This window comes from Euprymna scolopes, chromosome 6 (genome assembly GCF_053919585.1).
Source record: "Euprymna scolopes isolate OS-2025 chromosome 6, ASM5391958v1, whole genome shotgun sequence".
In the NCBI taxonomy this organism is placed as follows: domain Eukaryota; kingdom Metazoa; phylum Mollusca; class Cephalopoda; order Sepiida; family Sepiolidae; genus Euprymna; species Euprymna scolopes.
Window position 1 is genome coordinate 119,132,227 of NC_136487.1, and position 6,583 is coordinate 119,138,809.

Here is a 6,583-nt window from a genome sequence, read left to right on the forward strand (position 1 = left end):
GTACGGAGTGAGAGACCAGATAGAGGAAAGAAGGCAAAGAGAGAAAGAGAGAAAGAGAGAGAGGAGAGAGAAAGAGAGAAGTAACTAACTAATTATACTTTGTCAGCTTATATCATTAGATGCCATAAACACTTTTTAGATATTTCATACCCAATTTTGTCTTATACAAACAGCAACCAAGTTACTGTTACCAATTAACGTTCACGATCGATATACAATATTGATTGTTGGTCGTTCTGTTTACAGGCGCAAAACTGATGGAACGAAGCACGTCCTTTATTCGATGTGGTCTCAGGGAAAGAGAGAGAGAGAGAGAGAGAGAGAGAGAGAGAGAGAGGTAGTTAGTTAGGGGGAGAGAGTATATATATTATAAACTACTCCCAAAATATGCCACATATGCCCACAAAGCATGCATATACGGAATCATCAGGTTGACACGCGGGTTCTCTTAGTTTAGCAACGGGTCAAGATCAAAGTGTAGTATCTGTTCCGGCAGATACTGCACTTAAGATAATTTGTACCAGTCAATGGAGGGGAAACCCTCTATACTGGGACAATTATTATTTTTGGTAACCAGAGTGCCCCCTTTTTGCCTACTTTTAGGGGAGCTGGTTTTTACCTCACATTAAAAACGGCCTTGTGCCTAATTTGCTCAGTGGGGGAGCAAATAAACACCATCTGTTCCGGCAGATACTGCAAGCAAAGACTATATGTGGGGGCGATCCCACATATAAGACCTTGGTCAATGAAGGGGCAACACTTCATACCAATTGTCACTATCCAGCTCCCCTACTCCCCGGGGAGTTGGTCCCCATTTCCCCTTCACTCCTCACTTTAAAAATCGGCCTTGTGCCTAATTTGCTCAGTGGGGGAGCAAATAAATACCTCTTAGTTTAGCAACGTTGAGCTTGGCCAGTATGGGAATACTAGGTGTTATATGTAAGAGAACGATTATGCCTCCCTGCCAAACTGACGCCATGAAAATCATCACATATATAGATTTAACCCTGCGCTAATCTTTTGACGATATATTAATTGAATCGAATAGATTTGTTAGCATTAAAGTTTTACTTCATCTAGAGTCAAGTAAATAAGGACGCATGTGAGTGAGTATGCATGGAATAAAACTCACACACACACATATATACATACATATATCATAAAATAAATAAAAAATAGCGAAAAAAGGATGATTCACACATGTCTGGGTAGAATTCAATAACTTTTATTTGAAGTGGGTGCTTGGAAATACTGCAATAATTAAGTGTCGTTAGTTTTTATGTATATCTAAACTTTAAATACCCTCTTCCTTTTTATTTACATTTTTCTTGCTAAATTCTTTTCCATTCCAAGATAAAAGTCTATAAATTATCATCAAGTACATCTTGATTTGGAATGTTAACTAACGATATATATATATACTTGTGAGACATCAGCTTGGGGTCATTAGCTGGTTGGATGACCGCGTCCCTTGTTGAGACGAAGTAGGTTCATTTCACAGTCGGATTTCGGCGCGGTTTGCTTGATCTGTGTTGGTTAATTGAAATTCTTGCGTTTGCTCAGTTGGTAGAGTGCTTGCCTTGCATGCAAGAGGCTCGGGTTTCGAATCCTGAGTTCGGATGTGTCTAACTGATGAGCCCAAATGAGGGCGAAACTCGAGTCTCGGACTTCCGATTCTTTGACTATCATGGCTCTTGTGGGCTGCGACGTTGTTTGGCTGTGGAATTTATTATATACAATCTCTCACATTCTGAAAATCATATATATATATATATATATATATATATATATATATATATATATATATTGCTATTTTCCAGAGGTAAGATAACCAGTGAAATATAACGAGGTTAATACAAAAGTGCTCAATGCCGAAGAAAAGCAAGCTATACTTTCAATCTGTTTTTACATAAGCAGTAATGTGTTGCTACACAGTCATGAGCATGTTTCGGTCTTCTAGTATTTAGTAACTAGATACCTCTTCAGTAAAACAACAAAGCCGATAGCCATTAGTCGCGTGCTCTCGTGTAATGAATGAATGCGTGAATGTAGGATTGACACGAAATTCTTAAAGATAAAGTAAAATGACCGAAAAATAGGCTGAAATGAATTAAATAAATAAAAAGTAAATGACTTAGAATGACTTTAATGAACTTAAGGATGAATTGAATGACCTTAAGAATGACTTGAATGCTTAAAAAATAACTGGAATCCTTTAAAAACAACTTGAATGATCTGGAGAATTACTTGAATGGCTTTGAGACTGACTGGTTGTAAAGTGGGTGCTCATTTTATATCAAATTAATACAGAAAAGTGATTCCCCACTTTATATCACAAAAATTATTTGATTTAGGGAATTTGAAACGTTATTTTCGTATTCAGGAACCCTGAAAACCAATAAATAGAGGTATAATAAACATAAAAAGAAATAAAAAGTACATGTGTTATGGACCGACCGACCGACCGACCGACCGACCGACTGAGTGACTTATAGAGTTGCTTGCACACGACTAAAAGAACTATTCTGTGGTATGCATTTAAAAAAAAACTATTCTTCGGCGGTCGATCCATAACACATTTACTTGTTAGTTACAAACAAATGCAGCATCGGATAAGAACAGATACTACACTTTTATCTTAGCCATGTGGCCAAGGAAAAGTTACATTTTGGACAAGTTTCAGAAAAGTCTAATGGATAGGTAAAAATTTATGGGGCAAAAGTGTCATTCTTTTCAATTTTGGTACATTTTTTACCCCTTATGAGTCCCTTGGAATGCTGAATACCAGTGACAATGGACAAACCATGCAGTTTTACACCGTAACACATGTATATTTGAATTCAGCACCATGGGAGAGCACTATATTATTATTATTGAGAAATATGAAAAAGGGCATTTTTAGCACTAAAAGTCCCCGGGGGACGCAAAGCAGAATTTTGCTAGGGTCACCCATACTGAATTTATATTAAGAACGATGCCCTGCACATTTTTGGACCAGTTTCAGAAAAATGTAATGGATAGGTAAAAATTTATGGGGCAAAAAACCATGCTGTGGTATGCATTTAAAAAAAAACTATTCTTCGGCGGTCGATCCGTAACACATTTACTTATTAGTTACAAACAAATGCAGCATCGGTTAAGAACAGATACTACACTTTGATCTTAGTCATGTGGCCAAGGAAAAGTTACATTTTGGAAAAGTTTCAGAAAAGTCTAATGGACAGATAAAAATTTAAGCGTCATTATTTTCAATTTTGGTTCATTTTTGACCCCTTATGAGCCCCTTGGAATGCTGAATACCAGTGACAATGGACAAACTATGCAGTTTTACACCATAACACATGTATATTTGAATTCAGCACCATGGGAGAGCACTATATAGATATACATATCAAGTTTTTTTATTGAAAAATATGAAAAAAGAGCATTTTTAGCACTATTAAAAACAGATACTACATTTTGATCTTAGCTATGTGGCCAAGGAAAAGTTACAAACATAAGTACAGCATGTAGTAAGTACATATAGTACACTTTGATCTTGGCCAAAAGGCCAAGAAAAGGTGCATTTATTTGCTCCCCCATCGAGCAAATTAGGCACAAGGCCGATTTTTAATGTGAGGAGTGAAGGGGGAATGGGGGACCAACTCCCCGGGGAGTAGGGGAGCTTGATAGTGACAATTTGTATGAAGGGTTGGTATTTATTTGCTTCCTCACTGAGCAAATTAGGCACAAGGCCCTTTTTAAATGTAGAGAGAGAGGGGGGGGGAGGGAAAAGGGGACCAGATCCCGATGGGTTGGAAATAGGAGCTGGATAGTGACAATTTGTATGAAGGGTTGCCCCATACATTGACCAAGTTCTTATATGTGGGATTGCCACCACATATGGTTTTTGCTTGAGTATCTGTGGGAACAGATACTGCACTTTGATCTTGGCCAAAAGGCCCAGGAAAGCCGTATTTATTTGCTCCCCCACTGAGAAAATTAGGCACAAGGCCGATTTTTAATGTGAGGAGTGAAGGGAAAATAGGGACCAACCCCCGGGGAGTAGGGGAGCTGGATAGTGACAATTGGTATGAAGGGTTGCCCCTACATTGACCAAGGTCTTATACGTGGGTTCGCCCCCACATATGGTCTTTGCTTGCGGTGTGTGCCGGAACAGATACTAAACTTTGAGGTATTTATTTGCATCCCCCCACTGAGCAAATTAGACACAAGGCCGATTTTTAAAAGGAGTGAAGGGGAAATGGGGACCAACTCCCTGGGGAGTAGGGGAGCTGGATAGTGACAATTGGTATCAAAGTCTTATATGTGGGGTTGGTATTTATTTGATCCCCCACCTAGCAAATAAGGCACAAGGCCGATTTTTAATGTGATGAGTGAAGGGGAAATGGGGCCAACTCCCCAGGGAGTAGGGGAGCTGGATAGTTTTAATTGGTATGAAGAGTTTCACCTACATTGACCAAGGTCTTATATGTGGGATTGCACCACTTAATGTGAGGAGTGAAGGGGAAATGGGGACCAACTCCCCGGGAAGTAGAGAAGCTGGATAGAGACAATTGGTATGAAGGTTCGTATTTATTTGCTCCCCCACCGAGCAAATTAGGCGCAAGGCCAATTTTTAATGTGAGGAGTGAAGGGGAAGTGGGGACCAATTCCCCAAGGAATAGTGGATCTGGATAGTGACAATTGATATGAAGGGTTGCCCCTACATTGACCAAGGTCTTATATATTGAGTTGGTATTTATTTGCTCCCCAACCGAGCAAATAAGGCACAAGGCCGATTTTTAATGTAAGGATTGAAGGGGAAATGGGGACAAACTCCACGGGGAGTAGGGGAGGTGGATAGTGACAATTGGTATGAAGGGTTGCACCTACATTGGCCAAGGTTTTATATGTGGGGTCGCCCCCACATGATCTTTGCTTGCAGCGTCTGCCGGAACAGAGACTACACTTGGATCTTAACCAACAGGCCCAAATAAAGCACAAGGCCGATTTTTCATGTGAGGAGTGAGGTGGAAATGGGGACCAACTCCTCGGGGAGTTGAAGAACTGGATAGTTACAATTGGTATGAAGGCTTGTCCCTACATTGACCAAGATCTATTTAGGCACAAGGCCGTTTTTTAATGTGGAGAGAAAGGGTAGGGGGAGGGAAAGAGTTACCAGCTCTCGAATGGAAGGAAATTGGAGCTTGATAGTGACAATTGTTATGAAGGTTTTCCCTTCATTGACCAATGTCTTATACGTGGGGTTTCCTCCACATATGGTCTTTGCTTGCAGTATCTGCCGGAAAGGATACTATACTTTGGTCTTGGCCAAAAGGCCAAGAAAAACGGTATTTATTTGCTCCCCCACCGAGCAAATAAAGCACACGGCCGATTTTTAATGTGAGGAGTGAAGGGAAATGGGGACCAACTCCTCGGGGAGTTGGGGAGCTGGATAGTTACAATTGGTATGAAGGATTGCCCCTACATTGACCAAGGTCTTATATGTGAGGCTACCCTCACACATGGTCTTTGCTTGCAGTATCTGCTGGAACAGATACTACACCTTGATCTTGGCCAAAAGGCCAAGAAAAGTTCTATTTATTTACTCCCCCCTACGAGAAAATTAGGCACAAGGCCGATTTCTAATGTGAGGAGTGAAGGGGAAATGGGGACTAACTCAAAGGGGAGTAGGGGAGCTGGATAGCGACAATTTGTATGAAGGGTTGTCCCTACATTGGCCAAGGTCTTATATGTTAGGCTGCCCCACATATGGTCTTTGCTTGCAGTATCTGCCAGAACAGATACTACACTTTGATTAAAAGGCCAAGAAAAGCTGTATTTATTTTCTCCCCCTACGAGCAAATTAGGCGCAAGGCCGATTTTTAATGTGAGGAGTGAAGGGGAAATGGGGAGCTGGATAGTGCCAATTGGTATGAAGGGTTACCCCTACATTGACCAAGGTCTTATATGTGGGGTTGATATTTATTTGTTCCCCCACTGAGCAAATTAGGCACAATGCCGATTTTTAATGTGAGGAGTGAAGGGGAAATGGAGACCAACTCCCCGGGGTGTAGAGGAGCTAGATAGGGACAATTGGTATGAAGGTTTGCCCCTACATTGACCAAGATCTTATATGTAAGGTGGCCCCCACATATGGTGTTTTCCTGCAGTATCTGCCGGAATAGATTGTATTTATTTTCTCCCCCACCGAGCAAATTAGGCACAAGGCCAATTTTTAATGTGAGGAGTGAAGGGAGGGGGAAGGGAAAAAGGGGACCAGCTCCCGAGAGGTGGGAAATGGGAGCTGGTTAAAGGTCAGGCATGTGGGGTTGCCCCCACATCTGGTCTTTGCTAGTCATAGCTAGTCATAGCTAGTCATAGCTTGCAGTATCTGCCGGAACAGATGGTATTTATTTGCTCCCCCACCGAGCAAATTAGGCACAAGGCCGATTTTTAAAGTGAGGAGTGAAGGGGAAATGGGGACCAACTCCCCGGGGAGTAGGGGAGCTGGATAGTGACAATTGGTATGAAGGGTTGCCCCTACACTGACCAAGGTCTTATATGTGGAGTTGCCCCCACATACGGTCTTTGCTTGCAG

General features: G+C 41.3%; 1 pseudogene; it reads right to left on the reverse strand.

Moving 5' to 3' along the window:
- Positions 1-5,436: 5,436 nt before the first annotated feature.
- On the reverse strand, positions 5,437-5,579 carry LOC145278547 (U2 spliceosomal RNA; annotated as a pseudogene).
- Positions 5,580-6,583: the final 1,004 nt, after the last annotated feature.